This window comes from Heloderma suspectum, chromosome 4 (genome assembly GCF_057233095.1).
Source record: "Heloderma suspectum isolate Gila_16-S chromosome 4, 16-S_ref, whole genome shotgun sequence".
NCBI lineage: Eukaryota > Metazoa > Chordata > Lepidosauria > Squamata > Helodermatidae > Heloderma > Heloderma suspectum.
Genome location: NC_139461.1, coordinates 130,291,527 through 130,311,200, shown reverse-complemented (window position 1 = coordinate 130,311,200; position 19,674 = coordinate 130,291,527).

Sequence of the window (19,674 nt, the reverse complement as noted above, 5' to 3'; positions counted from 1 at the left end):
CGGCATGATAACGATCCCAAGCACACTACTAATGCAGTGAAATCATATTTAGCAAGGAAAACAGCTGATAAAACACTGACAGTCATGGACTGGGCTCCACAGAGACCAGACCTGAATATTATAGAGGCAGTATGGGATCACCTGGACAGAGAAAGAAATAAAAGACAACCTACATCTAAAAAAGAACTCTGGGAAGTGCTGAAAGAAGCCTGGTATAATATACCAGAAGATTACTTCAGAAAACTTCAGGACAGTCTCCCCCAAAGAGTTCAGGATGTACTTAGAGCCAAGGGAGGTCACACTAAATACTGACTTTTGCCTGTACATATTTCCTGTTTTTTCTGTTTGTATCTTAATACAGAGACTGAAAAATAATTATGGATGGTCATAAAACTTTGTTAATACAACAAAGCTGGTGGTGGCCTAAGACATTTGCACAGTACTGTATATGTGTGTGTGTGTGTGTGTGTGTGTGTATCTATATCTATATCTATATCTATATCTATCTATCTATCTATCTATCTATATCTATATATATATATCTTGCAGATGGATGCCAAAAAAAAGGACAGAAAGGATTTATGAATGTGAAAATGGCAGAGACAGTTATTAGATTAATCTGTCCATTCCTAACCAGAGATACACTGCCTCTGAAGTTCTGTTTAGCTATCATGGCTCACGGATGTTGATAGACCCATTCCCCAAGAATGTGGGTAATAGGGATGTCAGAGAATTTCTCCATGAATCTCAGGGAGGCCGAATGCCAGCGCATTCAGCCCCACAAAACTGGTGAATAAATGGTCTGCCACCCCCCCGCCACACCCCCCCCCAGGATGGGACTTACCTTGGTCAAATGTCCCTGGCGGCGGCAGCTCCGGCGGCGGTTTGGCGGCGGTTCGGTGGCGGTTCGGCGGCGGTTCGGCAGTGGCGGTGGCTGGTCTTCCGACCAGCTGCCACCGCCGCCATTTCCAAGTAAAAACAACAACAACAACAAGCAAATGTGATAGGCTACGTAAAGATTTATGTAGCCTATCACAGCTAGATTTTTAAAAAACACAGTGATAGGCTACCTAAATGTTTACATAGCCTATCATGGCTGACTGCAGGGACGCAAAAGGCGGCCGCTACGGCCGCTGCCATTTGCGTCCCAGCAGGACTAGAGGATTTGTGGCCGGAGGGACGGGGCGCCTCCCCCCCAGCCAGAATTTCGGTGGGAAGGGACGGGGCGCCTCCCCCCCGGCCAGAATTTCGGCAGGGAGGGACGGGGCGCCTCCCCCCGGCCAGAATTTCGGCAGGGAGGGATGGGGCGCCTCCCCCCATCAGAATTTCGGGGGGAGGGACGGAGCACCTCCCCCCAACCACGAACCAAGCGTCAGGATCAGGTAAGGGACTTTCGTCCATCCCTAGTTAGGGATGGCGGAGAATTTCTCCCCGAATCTTCGGGGGGCCGAGTGCTAATGCATTCAGCCCCCCGAAATCGGCCGTGAAGTTCTCCGCCCCCCTGCCCCCCCCGGGATGGGACTTACATTTGGCGAATGTCCCTCCCGGTGGCAGGTCCCGGCGGCGGTTCGTTGGCCTTTCGTCGGAGGTGGGGGCGGCATTACGAAGTGTAAAAACAAAACAAAACCCCGTGATAGGCTACGTAACGATTAACGTAGCCTATCACGGCTAGATTTCCAAAGTCAGCCGTGACAGGCTATGTAAATCGTTACGTAGCCTATCACAGGTGACTTTGAAAAAAAAAAAGCATGTACGCAAATGGCGGCGCCCTATGGGCGCCACCATTTGCGTTCCTTATTTGGTCCCGGTAGTCTACGTAAAGATTTACGTAGACTACACCGTAGTCTATGTAAATCTTTACGTAGACTACCGGGACCAAATAAGGAACACAAATGGCGGCGCCCATAGGGCGCCGCCATTTGCGTACGCGCTTTTTTTTTCTTCAAAGTCACCCGTGATAGGCTACATAATGATTTACATAGCCTATCTTTGAGAAATCATGGAGGACCGGGGAAGTGCCAGATGACTGGAGGAGGGCTAACGTTGTCCCTATCTTCAAAAAGGGTAAAAAGGAGGAACCTGGGAACTACAGACCAGTCAGTCTGACATCAATCCCTGGGAAAATTCTGGAGCAGATCATAAACCAATCCATCTGGAAGCACCTTGACAACAATGCCGTGATTACTCGAAGCCAACATGGATTTGTCAAAAACAAGTCCTGCCAGACAAATCTGATCTCAGTTTTTGATCAAGTCACCTCCCTTGTAGACCGTGGGAATGCTGTAGACATCATATACCTCGACTTCAGCAAAGCTTTCGACAAAGTGCCCCATGATATCCTGATGAGCAAACTAGCTCAAAGTGGGCTAGATGAAACAACGATCCGGTGGATCCACAGTTGGCTACAGAATCGGACTCAAAGAGTGCTTATCAATGGGACCTTCTCAAGCTGGGGAGAGGTAACGAGTGGGGTACCGCAGGGCTCAGTCCTGGGCCCAGTGCTCTTCAACATTTTTATTAATGACTTGGAGGAGGAGGTGCAGGGAATGCTGATCAAATTTGCAGATGACACAAAATTGGGAGGGATAGCTAATACTTTGGAAGACAGAAACAAAATTCAAAGTGATCTATAGACTGGAGTGCTGGGCAGAAAACAACAGAATGGCATTTAATAGGGACAAATGCCAAGTTCTGCACCTAGGAAAAAGAAACCAAATGCACAGTTACAAGATGGGGGATACGTGGCTCAACCACACTACGAGCGAGAAGGATCTTGGAATTGTCGTCGATCACAAGCTGAATATGAGCCAACAATGTGATGTGGCTGCAAAAAAGGCAAATGCTATTTTGGGCTGCATTAATAGAAGCATCGCTTCCAAATCCCGGGAAGTACTAGTTCCCCTCTACTCAGCACTGGTTAGGCCTCATCTGGAGTACTGTGTCCAGTTCTGGGCACCACACTTTAAGAAGGATGCAGACAAGCTGGAGAGGGTTCAAAGGAGGGCAACAAAGATGATCAGGGGACTGGAAACAAAGCCCTATGAAGAGAGACTGAAAGAACTGGGCATGTTTAGCCTTGAGAAGAGAAGACTGAGGGGAGATATGATAGCACTCTTCAAGTACTTGAAAGGTTGTCACAGAGAAGAAGGCCAGGATCTCTTCTTGATCATCCCAGAGTGCAGGACACGGAATAATGGGCTCAAGTTACAGGAAGCCAGATTCCGGCTGAACATCAGGAAAAACTTCCTGAGTGTCAGAGCAATACGGCAATGGAACCAATTACCTGGGGAGGTGGTGGGCTCTCCCACACTGGAGGCCTTTAAGACGAGGCTGGACAGCCATTTGTCAGGGATGCTCTGACTTGGATTCCTGCATTGAGCAGGGGGTTGGACTCGATGGCCTTGTAGGCCCCTTCCAACCCTACTATTCTATGATTCTATGATTCTATCACGGCTGACTTCGGAAATCTAGCCGTGATAGGCTACGTTAATCGTTACGTAGCCTATCACAGTTTTTTTTTTTTTACACTTTGTTTCACGGCAGGGGAGACGGGGCGCTTCTCCCCGGCCTGAATTTCGGCCGGGCGAGGCAGGAAGCCTCCCCCCCGGCCTGAATTTCAGCTGGGCGAGGCAGGACGCCTCCCCCCCTCGCCTGAACTTCGGGGGGAGAAGCGAAGCACCTCCCCCTCACTGCGAAGCACCCCTGCGAAAAGGTAAGTGACTTTCGTACATCCCTACTGTCTATCTGATTTTGTGACAAAGCATTGGCAATTGGGTTCCCCAGACCCGGTATGTGGCGGGCGCGGAACCAGATGTTGTGGTGTAGGCATTGGTGGGTAAATGCTCTAACTAAAACCATGACCCTCTGGTTTCTGGAGGACAATGTATTAATGACATGAACAACGGCCATGTTGTTGCACCAAAAGAGGGCGATGGAATTGGCCATCAGGTCCACCCAAATGTGCACTGCCACGTAAATGGGGAAGAATTCCAGGAAGGTGAGGTCCTGACAAATACCGTCGGCAGCCCAGCTTTCTGGCCATTGGCCAAGGCACCACCGCTCCTGCCATATTAGACCGAAACCGAAGGTGCTGGCAACATCCAAATGAATCTGCAGGTCGGCTTGAAGAAGCTACTCGCTCCTCCAGAAGGAGACGCCATTAAATTCCTTCAGGAATTTAAGCCATACCTGCAGGTCCATGCGCATGGCGGAGGTGACTCTGGTGCGATGATGCGGGAGTTGAAGACCCTGCATTGCCCAGCAGAGCCGTCGCAGGAAGGCGCAGCCGGGGGCCACCACCCTACAAGCGAAGTTCAATTGCCCCACTACTTCCTGCAGCACTCAGAGGGAGACTTTATGAAGTTGCAGGATGGTCTGGAGCTTACCCCTAAGGACCAGCAGTTTATCGTGAGGGAGGCGAGAACACTGTGTGATGGTATCGAGTTCGATCCCTAAGAATGTCAAAGTAACAGATGGGCCCTCTGTCTTCTCGTGTGCCAAAGGGACGCCTAAGTCCAAGGAAAGGGATACGAATGCACTGATTAAGTCAGAGCATTGACTGCTGCCCCCAGGTCCAGCAAACAGGAAGTCATCTAAATAATGAATCACATTTCCGGAGCCCGTCCTATCCCTTACAGCCCATTCCAGAAAGGTGTTGAACATCTCAAACATGGTGCAAGAGATGGAGCATCCCATGGAGGGCATGGTCGATGTAAAATTAGTCCTGGAAGCAGAATCCCAACAAATCAAAGTCCACAGGATTGATAGGCAAAATGGGAAAGGCGGATTTGATATCACACTTGCCCATCAATGCCCCATGGCCAAGGTCCTATATCATGGCCACCGCCTTATCAAAGGAGGTGTAACACAGAGAACATACATAATCCGGGATGTCATCGTTAACAGACCGGCCCTTAGAGAAGGAGAGGTCGTGAATTAACCTGAACTCTCCGGGAGATTTCTTGGGGACTATTCCCAAAGGGGAAATCCAAAGGTTGGGTATTGGGTTGTGGAAAAGGGGCTGATGACTCGTCCCGCAAGAACTTCCTTGTTGATTTTATCTTGAACCAAGCACTGCATGATGAGGACAGACTGGTGATTACCAGTCAAACACAGCCTACGCGGACCCTTGAAGGGGATCCTAAAACCCAGTGTGAAGCCGCGTTCCAAGTAGATCGCGTCCCTCCGGTTTGGGTAACGCCCTAAAAGTTGAAGGAGTGGAAGGAACTTAACTGGGCTGGGGCCCTTTGGGAGGGGGAGGATGCCCACTGCCCTGTTTTCTGCCACCATGGCCTTCCTTTGGGGGACCCCTCCAACCTCTGGCCCTTGGGCAGGAGGCACAGGAGCGCTGACCGCCACAAAGGGAGCATTCGTGATGGAAGCGGCACGGGTTTCGGGAGCAGGAACCCTTGGAGCTGAACTCCCAGCACAGCCAGCGGTATTGAACCCCTGGACCCGCAATAGGCCTGGAGGCCATTGCAGGCGGCAGCTTGGCGAGAATGTGGCCGCTGTTGGATCTGTCGCCGAAGCCTGGCCTGGAAGGGGTCATAAATTGGAGCCAAAGGTCCTGGTCCTTCAGATCCCAGTGCATGGAAGGGTCAATGGCGGCCCTCCGGAGGAAGGCCTCATCATAGGCCAGCCATGCACTCCCTTCATATTCAGTGTAAGCCCTGTATATTATGTCCAGACACTTGGTGAAGACCCAACCCCTCTTGGGGAATCTGTGTTGGAGGATGCCAGCGTAAATTAAGAAACCTGGTAACCAGTTTGCCCAGGTGCGCGGCACCTTACGACCCTTACTCTGATCAGGTTCCCTGTCATGGTTCTTATCCTTGTCATTGGCCTCAGGCTCCTGAAAGAGCAGGGAGAAGACATCTATAAATTCTCCCCACAAAAACTTTCCCCTGGTGGCAACGGTCAGGTGGAAGCCAATAGGGGAAGATGTAGCACCCATGGGCATGGCTCCCCTTCCAAGGTTAGCGCATGGATCAGCCAAGGGCATCTGTGGTGGTGGTGGTAGGGGGGGTGCCAGGGGGGTCAAGGGGTCCTGAACAGATCCAACAGGTCCCTGCCAAATGCTGGCACAAGCGAAGTTAAGTGGCTGGGACTGGAGTGGCAGCATGGGTGTAAGGGAGGCGTCTCCCGCAGATGCCAGCAAGGGGGATGAGGCGCCAAGCCCCACTGAAATAGGGGGGTTGGCTACTTGTGCAGTTGAACTGGGAATTGAGACTTGAGCAATGGGCTGAGGAGTACCGGCTGCAGAGGCTGGAGTGACTGGAGGCAGTGGGAGAAGGGGGAATGGCCAGCCCTGAGAGGTAAACCAAGGCATCCAACCCCAGGGATGCCCCATGCCCGGCCAGGCGAATTGAGGTGCCAAGGCAGTCTCACCTAAACCCAGTGTGGCCGTGTTCTGATCCCCGACTGGAAAAGCGGATGTTGTTGCTCATGCCTTCGGGGAAGAGGAGGCTGTGGGAGGGAGGAGCTCCTCTAGGGGTGGTGTGCTATCAAGAAGAGCCGGCGAAAAGGAGGTGGAAGCTTCAACAGCATCCAGACGAGCTGAAATAGAAAGTAGTAGCGAGTGTTGGGTCTGCTGTCGTGTTCGTTTGGGTTGGACTGCTGTGGTTTTCTGAGGCCTGGCCGGGGGAGGGGAAGGGATCCCCAAGGAGCACTCAGCAGCTTCCAGGAAAGCAAGGATTGATGCCAGTACTGGGCCTGCTTCCTCCTCAGACTCGGAATCGGGCCTTGGTATCAGCCTCTTGGGGAGGGGAGGCAGGGCCCTTCCCTTCCCTTTCTTTCCACCCTGGCCCTTCTTGGGGGGCATGATGTAGCAGAGGTGAGTCAGGGGTTGGCGCTCACCACCAGATGTGTTTGGCACAGCAGTAGAAAATGAAGAAGCAAGGACCAGGATCCCTGGTCCCAGTCCAGCACTCAAACCACTACACAGGCCAGCCCCAGAGAAGTAAACGTGGCAGGGGTTAGAACCCACTGCAGGAGGTTCCCGTGAGGGCTACTCTGCTGGGCCCCCGGGGCAACAGAGGCAGCACCTCCAGCCCTCAAGATCTATGGGCCAGAGGTTCAAGGCCGAGGCAGAGTGGCCTGGGAGTGGGAGATAAACTCCCCAGACAGTGGAGTGAAGTCCTGGCCAAGTGTTGAAGTGAGGGCGCCGGCCGGGGCGTGAACACGCGGCAGAGCGAGCACACGCTCCCTGGGCAGATACACTCCAGGGAGCAGCGAGCTGCCAGCAAACGGTGAAAGAGGAACGCGCTGTGTTGCCCGCTGGGATTGCCGCCACCCTGCAGCAGCAAGCACTGTTGCTACCGCTGAACAGCAGGACTGCCCGCTGCGGCCGTCAGCGATCTGAGGGGAGAGGAGCAGAGAGGCGGGGGGCGCGCGCGGAGCCCCCAGATGCATGGCAAGCACCCACAGTCACAGGAGCTGTGCCTGAATGCGCGCGCCTCCGCCGCAAGCGCCCGTGACCCCGGAGCCACGGCAGGCACAGGAGGAAGAGGAGCCGCGACTGCCGGTGAGCAAGGAGGCGGGGGGTGCGCGCGCCGCCACAAGCACCAGCACTCCCAGGGGCGTGGTAAGCGCCGGTGGGAAGGAGGAGCTGTGCTCGAGCGCATGCGCCTCCGCTGCAAGCACCGGCGACCCTGGAGCCGCGGCTAGCACCAGCGGGGAGAGGAACCGCGCCCGCCGGGGAGAGGGGCGTGGGCGCCGCAGAAGCTAGAGCCGGTGCCCCTGGAGAAGCAACAGATTGGGCGCGCTGGCTGCACGCTGAGTCCAGGCGTATGGGAGCGCCTCCAGCAGGCAGGTGTCCCTCATCACGTCCAGATGAGTCTCTCCAGCTGCGTTGAGCCAGAGAGCTGGGATTGGGAGGGGGGATGATTTTAAGGCAACTCAGCCTGCCCCTCCTTGCATGGTGGTGCCACTGGGGTGCACCAATGAGAGGCCCCTACGTCCTCTCACCCCACCCACCCGCAATGCCCCCCCCTTTCAGCCAGGCAAGCTGGCTCCGGGGTTAGGGCACTTCTCCCTGCCAGGGCCTTTAAGTTTAATGTGAGCTACCCAGCGTTTGATACTGAAGCTGAAGCTCAAATATTTTGGCCACCTACTGTGAACAGAAAACTCCCTGGAAAAGACCCTGATGCTGGGAAAGACTGAAGGCAAAAGGAGAAGGGGACGACAGAGGATGAGATGGCTAGATAGCATCACTGATGCAATGAATATGGACTTGAGCACACTCTGGGAGAGAGCGCAGGACAGGAAGGCCTGGCGTGCTATGGTCCATGGGGTCACGAAGAGTCGGACACGACTTAACGACTGAACAACAACAACCCAGCGTTTCCAAGAAACTGGCAGCTGAGTTTCCCTAACTCTAGCCGCTGTACAGTGAACAGAAACAAAGTTATGGACAGACATTCAACATGGATTCAAATTAGTACAAAGAGAAAGAAAAAGCAAACACAACTAACTGGTGAGGTTAGTTGCGTATGGATGAAGAATATTATATAATTTTCATCAAGCGTCCGATAGCAATGTTGTAGATTGGTGGCGGCCGGGCAGGGGGGGTTTACTTCTTTCAGCCTGAGGGCTGAGTTCCACTTTGGAGACACTCTGGGGGGGCATATTTCAGTGGTGGGTGAGGCCAAAGGAAAAAGAGGTAGGGTCAAACATTTGAGCCTATTGTAGCTTAAAGCTGTTACTGCCCATCACTAAGCCTTAGGAGAAGAATTTATTTATTTATTTATTTATTTCATTTCTATACCGCCCAATAGCCGAAGCTCTCTGAATTTCAACCTTTTAGAATAGGGGAAAAACTGAGCAGTGGCTGGGGAGAAGGGAGTGGGGCCAAGGGAAGGGGATGGGGCTATCTGGGAGCTCCCAGAGGGATGGATTGGGGCCCCAGGAGGGATGGATTTGGCCCCCAGGCCTGAGGCTAGCAGCAATATTTTTAAGCAAAGAGTGCTTGATGTAGGAGCGCAAACTGGTGTAACTGCTCTTAGATCATCAGAAACAGCAAAATGGTTAGCTGGTACCATAAGGATGTACGAAAGTCACTTACCTTATGACGAAATTGATTCACGGTGGGGGGGAGGCGCTCCGTCCCTCCCCCCAAAATTCTGGCCAGGGGGGGAGGCGCTCCGTCCCTCCCGCCCCGAATCCTGGCCGGCCGAGTGCGCAAATGGCGGCGGCCGTAGCCACCACCGTTTGCATCCCTGCAGTCAGCCGTGATAGGCTACGTAAATGTTTACATAGCCTATCACGGCTGATTTAAAGGGAAAAAAAAACATGCGTACACAAATGGCGGTGCCCATGTGTGCTGCCATTTGCGTTCCTTATTTTGACACATCTTAGTCTACATAAACATTTACGTAGACTACGGCGAAAATAAGGGGAACGCAAATAGTGTAGCGTCTACGCTATTTGCGTTCCCCTTATTTTCGCCGTCTTAGTCTACGTAAATGTTTACGTAGACTAAGACGTGTCAAAATAAGGAACGCAAATGGCGGCGCCCATAGGCGCCACCATTTGCGTACGCACAGGTTTTTTTCCCCTTTAAATCAGCCGTGATAGGCTATGTAAACATTTACGTAGCCTATCATGGTATTTTTTAAAAATCTAGCCGTGATAGGCTACGTAAATCTTTACATAGGCTATCACATTTTTTTTTTTTTACTGGAAATGGCGGCGGTGACAGCCGGTCAGAAGACCAGCTGCCGCAGCCGCCACCACCACCACCCCGCCGCTGCACCGCCCCCAGAGCCATCGCTGCCAGGAGGATTCGCCCAAGGTAAGTCCCGTCCTGGGGGGGCGGGGGGGGCAGACCGTTTCGCCACCAATTTCGGGGGGCTGAATGAGCTGGCATTCGGCCTCCCCAAGATTCGTGGTGAAATTCTTTGACATCCCTAGTACCAAACAACTGCACCGATATGAGAAATATTTGTCAGTTCCTATGAAAATGGAATATTGGAAAGCTTTTACATGTCTAAGATATTAACAAATGGATGCTGTGATGAAATGGGGGAGATTTCATGTTATACCAGTAGAAGATAGGTTCTGTGTTTGTGGACGACCAATCCTACAGGACTTGGTTCAATATGTAGTGTCAATTATATAGAGGCATAAGAGAAAGTTACTTAGAGCTTCTTCTAAAGAAAGTGAAATAAAGGGGTGTAAAGGAGAAATTGGATTATTGATTACAGTAATCCAATCCATATGTGATACAGAGGGTTGCAGTATTTGCGGTGAAAGCCACTAGATGTAAAGCAAAGGTTTTCGATGCCATCGGTGTGAACTGTTACAAAGATTTAGAGATATGACTGTAAGGTGATTGACATGATATTAAAAGTTCCTTTTAGTGCTTTACCAAAAAATTCTCCCACATTTTTTTCAACCCTTCTCATTCAATTTGATAGAAAAGTAATAGCTTTCAAAAAGAAATTCAACAAAGGAGAAATTTCAGAGAAATTCATGGGTAGGCTCTGGGGCTCTTGGGCTTACCTTACTCATGAGGTAGTGGAGGAGTGTGCATGAGTGTCCTGTCTGTCATTGTACAATAATCTCTCTGGCAGCCTGTACCCTCCACGGCTTCCTGCACTTCAGTTGAAGCTATCATGAGTAAGACATCTTGAGTCAATTCCTCCCGTGGGGCTTTTTCAGTTCAGGAAGTCCAGGTGGCTCAGGAGGCTGCAGAGCAAGGGAAAGATGTGTGATAGAGAGAGAAAACACACACAGCACCCTCAGCCACCTCGCAGTTGTTAGGGAAGCTCAAAACCCAAAAGAAAGTCACCATTCTGCCTCAGCAAAGTGGAAGCCTCAACACAGCTGATGCTGTTGCCACCTACAGAAGCAGTGCGGTAAACCAAAAACCCTTAGGAGAAAAGGAAGAACCTGTGCCATAACCCCGGCCAATAGTGAGCCCTATCTGTGAGAAATTGTTGGAGAATTTCTCCTTCCCTAGGAGAAATTCAGTGAAATTGTCCCCAAAATTTCTCCACCCTAGGGGTGGATGAAAGTCACTTACCTTTTCTCGCAGCTTGTTCGCGGTGGGGGGGAGCGCTTCGCTGCTCCCCCCGTGAAGTTCAGGCCGGGGGGGAGGCTTGCCGCCTCGCCCGGCCGCGAACGCGAAAGTTAAAAAAAAAAAAAAACGCCCCCTGATAGGCTACGTGACGATTCACGTAGCCTATCACGGCTAGATCTGCAAAGTCAATCGTGATAGGCTACATGAATCGTCACGTAGCCTATCACGGGTGACTTAAAAAAAAAAAAAAGCGCGTACACGAATGGCAGCCCCCATAGGGAGCCGCCATTCACGTTCCTTATTTAGTTGCTGTAGTCTACGTAAATGTTTATGTAGACTACGGTGAAAATAAGGGCAACGCAAATAGCGTTGCCCTTATTTTCACCGTAGTCTACGTAAACATTTACATAGACTACAGCGACCAAATAAGGAACGGGAATGGCGGCTCCCTATGGGGGCCGCCATTATCCGTACACACTTTTTTTTTTTTTTTTAAGTCACCCGTGATAGGCTACGTGATGATTGACGTAGCCTATCACGGCTGACTTTGCAAATCTAGCCGTGATAGGCTACGTGAATCGTCACGTAGGAATCGTCACGTAGCCTATCAGGGCACTTTTTTTTTTTCTTTGATTGCAATGGCGGCGGCGGCAGCCGGTCGAAAGACCGGCTGCCGCTCCCGCCCCACTTGAACACCCGATGAACCGCCGGCTGGACCCGCCGCTGGGAGGGACATTCAGGGAAGGTAAGTCCCGTCCCGGGGGGGGGCGGGGGGTGGGGGGGTACGGAGGATTTCTCCCCGAAACTTGTTCGGGGGGCCAAACACGTTGGCGCTCGGCCCCCCGAAGTCTTGGGGAGAACTTCTCCGCCATCCCTACTCCACCCACAAGTAGGTTGGAGAAGTTTGAAAAGCCGCTTGTGCACAGCTCTAGTTCCTTTATGCTATATTATTGTTGCATATCCATCCTATTGTAACTTCATAGAATCATAGAATAGTAGGGTTGGAAGGGGCCTACAAGGCCATCGAGTCCAACCCCCTGCTCAATGCAGGAATCCAAGTCAGAGCATCCCTGACAAATAGCTGTCCAGCCTCGTCTTGAAGGCCTCCAGTGTGGGAGAGCCCGCCACCTCCCCAGGTAATTGGTTCCATTGTCGTATTGCTCTGACACTCAGGAAGTTTTTCCTGATGTTCAGCCGGAATCTGGCTTCCTGTAACTTGAGCCCATTATTCCATGTCCTGCACTCTGGGATGATCAAGAAGAGATCCTGGCCTTCTTCTCTGTGACAACCTTTCAAGTACTTGAAGAGTGCTATCATATCTCCCCTCAGTCTTCTCTTCTCAAGGCTAAACATGCCCAGTTCTTTCAGTCTCTCTTCATAGGGCTTTGTTTCCAGTCCCCTGATCATCTTTGTTGCCCTCCTTTGAACCCTCTCCAGTTTGTCTGCATCCTTCTTAAAGTGTGGTACCCAGAACTGGACACAGTACTCCAGATGAGGCCTAACCAGTGCTGAGTAGAGGGGAACTAGTACTTCCCGGGATTTGCTCACTCTCATGCAGGTTCCCCTGTGATTCTTCCTCTGCAGGCTGTCCTCCAGTCTCATCTGCAAGTACCTGGAATCGGTTCCACAGCTCCACTGCTTCCACTGGTGCAGAGTGGCGTCTAGTTCTTCTTCTCCTAACTGTCACCATTTTCCAAGGAGTATCCTCTATTCCATTTTTCTTCACCTCAGCATTTCCCACTGCCTCATCTTGCTGTTGCTCTTCAAGCTTCTGGTCTGCCCTTTGCTGCTGTAGTTCCCCCATTCTGTCCAAGAACTCTTCGTGTTCTCTTATTCCCCGGAGGGTCGACAGTCGCCACTCCAGTCCACTTACTTTTTCCTCCAGCAGCGTGATCAACTTGCACTTGTTGCAGGTGTAGGCCATGTTGTTCTCAGGCAAGAAAACAAACATGGCACACACCTTGCAGGTCACCACCACTGGAGAGTCTTGTCCTTCCATAGCCTCTTTTCCCTTTTTGTGTCTAGCTTTGTGATTGTTCTAGACTAGCCTGTGCCTGCTCCTCTACTCATTAGAGGTTAAAAGCAGAGTCCCACTGGTGTGGAAGTGTGTGTTACAAGACAAATAAATGAAAAAAAGTTAGTAAAAAAAAATAAAAAAAAAATGTTAGGAGCCTCCCCCTTGACCTCCCCTGCCGAACTCCCCTGACCAACTCCTGTTTGCTCCCCCTGTTCGCTCGCTCTGTTCACTCGCTCTCTGGGAGCTTGCCTGCTTCTGTAGTCCCTGGACCAGCTGGAGCAGCTTGCTCTGCTCTGCTCTGCTCAGCTGGGAGGCGGGAAACAGACTGAAGCTTCCCGCCCAGTCAGCTGCTGGGAGTACTCAGGCCACACCCCTCCAATTCAGTTGGAGCTCTCAGAAGCTCCTGGTGAGCTCACAGCCAGTCAGAAGGATAAAGGGCAGCCCCCTGGGCTTCCTGCAACCCACTTACCTCTTAGCCTCTGTCTCCTTTGTCTCCTTTGTCTCTTCAACCACTGCAACTCCCTTGGCCAACTCCTGTTTGCTCCCTCTGTTCGCTCGCTCTGTTCGCTCGCTCTCTGGGAGCTTGCCTGCTTCTGTAGTCCCTGGACCAGCTGGAGCAGCTTGCTCTGCTCTGCTCTGCTCTGCTCAGCTGGGAGGCGGGAAACAGACTGAAGCTTCCCGCCCAGTCAGCTGCTGGGAGTACTCAGGCCACACCCCTCCAATTCAGTTGGAGCTCTCAGAAGGTCCTGGTGAGCTCACAGCCAGTCAGAAGGATAAAGGGCAGCGCCCTGGCCTTCCTGCAACCCACTTACCTCTTAGCCTCTGTCTCCTTTGTCTCCTTTGTCTCTTCAACCACTGCAACTTCCCTGGCCAACTCCTGTTTGCTCCCCCTGTTCGCTTGCTCTGTTCGCTCGCTCTCTGGATGAATGAACACCCAGGGCATCCTTTCCTTAACAGTTCAACTGTGCATAAAGCTCTCTCTGATGCGTGCTGCCCATCATCATGACACTCACACATAACATCTAAATATAAATTATTTGCATATTGGAGTGATTCACAAGAGCGCACCTTTGTCTATTTAATACATGTGGAGCTAGGGGTGGATGGATCCACCAGACTCTATGCTCGGCAGGCACTCAAGCAGCCACCACTGCTGCTTGCCCATGTAAGTAAAGACTTGATATGTATCTCATACTTTAGTTGTTTTAACCTTATGTGTAAATTTTGACACTGTATAATAGCATTTTAAATTTTAATTTTGTATCCTTTTCAATTATCTTTGGATTGAGCAATAATAAATATATTACTTAGGCTGAATCTACACACAGGAGTTATACCGTTATCATAACATTATCATAACTATTGGTACACATGACACCAGTGGGCACCAGTAGTTATGATAACATAATGATATCGGTATAACTCCTATGTGTAGATTCAGCTTTACTTACTTGCCTGAGGTTCTGCACCCACGTTGTAGATTCTTTTTCATTGATGAAGCCAAACAGTTTTTCATTTGTTTCTCCACACACGTTTCTGCTGAAAGTTAAGTGATTGCACATCTTTTTGACTGGTAATGCCACATACATGAATGCTTTTTTTCCTAGTTTAAAATATAACACGAAGAAGGAATAGGACTGTGACTTTCACTGGCTCATATTTGGTCTTAGGAGGGATCTCATGCCAGCAGTTGTTTTGAAAATAATTGCAGCCCCCCACCCTGAGAGAGAGAGAGAGAGAGAGAGAGAGAGAGCGCCACGGTGGTGTGGTGCAGCTGACAGTATTGGATGTGGACAATGGAGACTTGGGAGTGAATCCTGATGTAGTCATACTTAGAGTAGACCCACTGAAATCAGTGGGACTTATGACAGTCCTGGCCAACTTACAGTGGGTCTACGGTAAGTATGACTAAATCTGGATCCAACCTATAGTTTTGAATTCCTGCTCAGCCATGAAGATGGCTTGGGCAAGTCATTCTTTCTCAAAATGGCCTAGCTCAGAGGGTTGTTGTGAAGGGTACCTATGTAAGCCACTGGGAATGCCTTGAAAGAAATCCTGCTTGGACGAAAGGTCATAAAAGTAATAAATATACAGAAATTTGAGAAGTTGAGCCAAATCCATTCCATCTTCAGAGTGAAACAAATGGCAATTTTTAGAAAAGTGAAAATGCAAACTTTAAGTTAGCATCCCATTTGTGATTTTTACTGGAAATTCTGCAGGGTGGTTCATTTATCTGATAAGAAATATCCAGTCATTTCTGCTTCCACTGCTTCTCGGTTCACTTATGAATCAACAGGAGTTAAACAAAAGTCATGTCTTATTTTGTAATTCTTCATGTTTTCTTACAAAAGTGAAAATACCTGCTGTGACTAGGGAGGTGTGGGCACCCGACTAGGTCGGGGAGTCTGTCAGTCTCCCTCCCGTCCTCCTTTCAAGCCACCATCTTTTATGCAAGATGGGGCTCCCTGTTTTTGTATATTTACTGTTGCACACAACAGTGGCTATAAAGGGCCATTTCCACAACATTAGAGGCCTCTAATGTTGTGGAAATGGCCCTTTATAGCCACTGTTGTGTACAACAGTAGATATAAGAAAATACAGAGCCCCATCTTGCGTAAGAGATGGTGGCTCAGATGGAGGAGCAGGCAGCTGTGGCACACTCCCACCCAGCTCTCCGAGCCCTCCGGGGGCTCGCACAGCCTGGCTCACATGGGCAAGCAGCAGTGGTGGCTGCTTGAGTGCCTGCCGAGCATAGAGTCTGGTGGGTCCATCCACCCCTAGCTGCACATGTATTAAATAGACAAAGGTGCGCTCTTGTGAATCACTCCAATATGCAAATAATTTATATTTAGATGTTATGTGTGAGTGTCATGATGATGGGCAGCACGCATCAGAGAGAGCTTTATGCACAGTTGAACTGTTAAGGAAAGGATGCCCTGGGTGTTCATTTATATGGCACATCTGAGTGCACATTCTTTTGAAAATCAATATGGTGCAAATAAAGTATCCACAACAGGATGCACATTTGAAAGCACACCTGTATCCAAACTGTGATCATCATCATCATCATCATCATCATCGGCTCCTAGTAGGGATTTATTTATTTATTTAAAACATTTGTGTCCCACCCTATATCATTAATATCTCAGGGTGGGGTACAGATAAAATAAATTTAAACAGTACAAAACAATAAATAATTTAAACAGCTAAAAACATATCAAACCATTAAACAAGCTAATACCAATTAAAATCTAAAACAATAAAATAGTTAAAATAGTGTGCTACTTTAGGGAATGCATTTAGCTCTCAAGGGCTTTGGTAAAAGCCATGTTTTTACTTGATGTTGAAATGAAACCAATGTCTGTGCCAATTGGGCTTCCAAGGGGAGGGCATTCCACAATCAGGGTGCCACAGCAGAAAAGGCCCTCTCCCATGTCCCACCATAGTGTATGTCTTGCACTGGTGGGATGCAGAGGAGGACCCCTCCAACAGATCTCAGTCCTGAGGCAGGCATATATAGGGAGAGGCACGCCCTCAAGCGTGAATTCCAATGGGGAAGAACTTCATTCAATTCACATTTTAATGTGAACTTACCTAATTTGATACTTTTGTACTACTATGCAAATCAAAACTTAGTTAACTTTTGAAATGTGCACTTCTCCATTTTTTTTCATTCTCTAATGAAAAAAATGCATGCAAAAATGGATATAATAAGGGAAACATTAAAATGGATTATATTAGGGAATTAATTGCAAAAAATATGTGTATTTGGCAAAACGCATATACAAATGCATGTATACATTTGTACAGAAATGGGTTTTGAATGTTCATGAAAACTTTTTAAAAACATTGTATTTTGGGACAATTGAACTTAAGACTACATAGATTCTCAAATTTGAGATTAACTGAGTTTAAGATTGGATATATGAGAAATGGAGAGAAACCAAAACTGAATGCTTTGTCTTTCCCTAGTTCCTATAACATCTTCCAGGAGGTGTTTTTTTTTTTTTTTTTACCATTTCGTTCGAGATTGGATAACAGAGTATTCCCATTAAATCTTAATGGGGAAGATGACAGTATATCAAATGACTGGCATAAACTAAAGGAATAGTAAAAATTAGAAAAATAAGACATTCCTGTCTTTGTTTCTACTAAAAAGGAATTCAGAGTGCAATCATATGGATTGCTCTGTCGATAGACAGAGGGTGCAAGGATTGGAGACCTCTGTCTAACCAAAGAGCTGCCAGCAAGAGCTAGACAGGGTGAAAGGAGGACTTCTCAGCCTCCTGTTCCTCTGATTTTATTGTTTTGAGGAGGCCCATCTAGCTTCCCTACCTTCCATTGGGTCAGGATGGATTTCAAGAAATATTTAGGGATGGCAGAGAATTCCGCCATGGATCTCGGTGAGGACGAATGCCAGTGCATTCGGCCCCCCAAAATCTGTGGCAGAACAGCCTGCCCCCCGCCCCCCCGCGGATCCCCCCAGGGACAAGACTTACCTGGGGCGGATCATCCAGGCGGCGGGGGCTCCGGTGGTTAGTCTTCCGACCGGCCGCCGCCATTTGCAATCTTGTCGCTTTGTTTTTTTTTTACAAGACTTACATAGTCTATCTCGTCTGGCTTTAAAAAAAAAATGCATACGGAAATGGCGGCGGCTACGGCCGCCGCCATTTGCGTTCCTTATTTTTGGCCGTCTTAGTCTACGTAAATATTTACATAGAGTAAGACAGCAAAAATAAGGGGAACGTAAATAGCGTGGTGGACACTATTTGTGTTCCCCCTTATTTTCGCCATCTTAGTCTACGTAAATATTTACGTAGACAAAGACGGCCAAAAATAAGGAATGCAAATGGCAGCGGCCGTAGTCGCCGCCATTTGCATACATGCATTTTTGTTTTGTTTTTTTTAAACCAGACGTGATAGGCTACGTAAGTCTTTACATAGCCTATCACGGCTGACTACAGGGACGCAAACGGTGGTGGCTACGGCCGCCGCCATTTGTGTCCCTGCTAGCCAGCGGCCGGATGTCCGGCTGCTGGCAGAGCTGGCCGGCGGCTCCGTGGAATCCCTGCGAAGCGGAGCCGGCTGGCCAGGATTCCAGGGGGAGGGACGGAGTGCCTCCCCCCCCCCCAGCAGAACCCGGCAGAGCCAGGTAAGGGGACTTTCGTACATCCCTAGAAATATTCAGCAGCTGTTCAACCAGTTCCATAAGTTGAATAAACAATGGGGAGAGATAATTGCATGTATTTGGCCTGAAAAGAAATGCCCAGAATCAATTATTGAGTGGACTCTAATCCCAAGATTGAGCACTTTTCTAAAATTTTGCTTACCTGTTTTTCCATTGTGCGACTTGAGGCACATAGCCCTTCAATAAGGATGTACGGACTGTGTAAAATCCACTCCATCTGTGTTTCATGGATTGTCAGGCACCTTTTGTTCCATCAACCACCCACAGACAGATGCAAATTTTTATTTTTTTTTTGCCATGCAGAAAAATACGTAGGTATTTACATAAGTATTTGCAGAATTTACCTCAGGACATAACATTTAGTGTATTGTCCCCCATTCCATTCAACATTTCCTCAGCAGAAACTTACATGTTTTCCCATGGATTTATATGCGTAAATTTTGGGAAAGTAAAAAAAATCATCCTGAAGTCCATGGCCTCCATACGGCCTCAGGGGGTGCTCCGCAGTAAATTCCACAGGTTGGATTCTTAGAAATCATTTTAATCCATCTTGAATTTCTCCAGCATCCCTACACTTCAACTGTCAGGTAAGGAAATGGCTATTTCTCTCTATAGCCTTTGTTTGCACATATGCACACCAAGCCCACACACTCCTTCTGCTTCCTCTCCCCACCCACCAGAATGCTCACTTTTCACTAGGGATGTGCGAAACTCAAACTCATTGAAGTTCTCTGAATTCCTTCTAGAAGCTTGTTCCGATGCGAGTCCATATCGGATTGTGAGCTTTATTTTCTTTCTTTTTGCATGAAGATCTGTGTGTAATTTTGTGCGTATTTTTCCAACTGTATGCATCAGTTGTGCACATCTTTGAAATGTACACATTTTTCTCCCATTGATTAAAATGTATTTGTGCACATTTGAAAAAGTATCTTCTCCATGCAAGGAGGAGATACTTTTGAAAATACACATTTTTTTCATGCACATTTTTCAAATGTGGGCATGGTGTCAAACACATTTTGGGGGTCTGCTATCTATCTATCTATCTATCTATCTATCTATCTATCTATCACATTTATATCCCAACTTTCTTCCTCTTGCAAGGAACCCAAGGCGGCTTACATTATCCTCCTCCTCTCCATTTTATTCTCATAACAACAACTCTGTGAGGTAGGTTGGGCTGAGAGTCTGTGACTGGCCCAAAGTCACCCTGTGAGCTTCCATGGCTGAGTGGGGACTAGAACCCAGATCTCCAGGCTCCCAGTCCAACACTCTCACTACTACACCACACTAATCACATTGCAAGCTTGGAAATCTACAGACTTTGACTGCAGATTGCATCTGAGTTTGCATTTGGTCCGGAAGGTGCAAAGTGGATAAAATCCTGATAAAAACCAAACTGAAACAAATGTCTCATACATCTCTAATATAGGGTAAAATCTAGGGATGGTG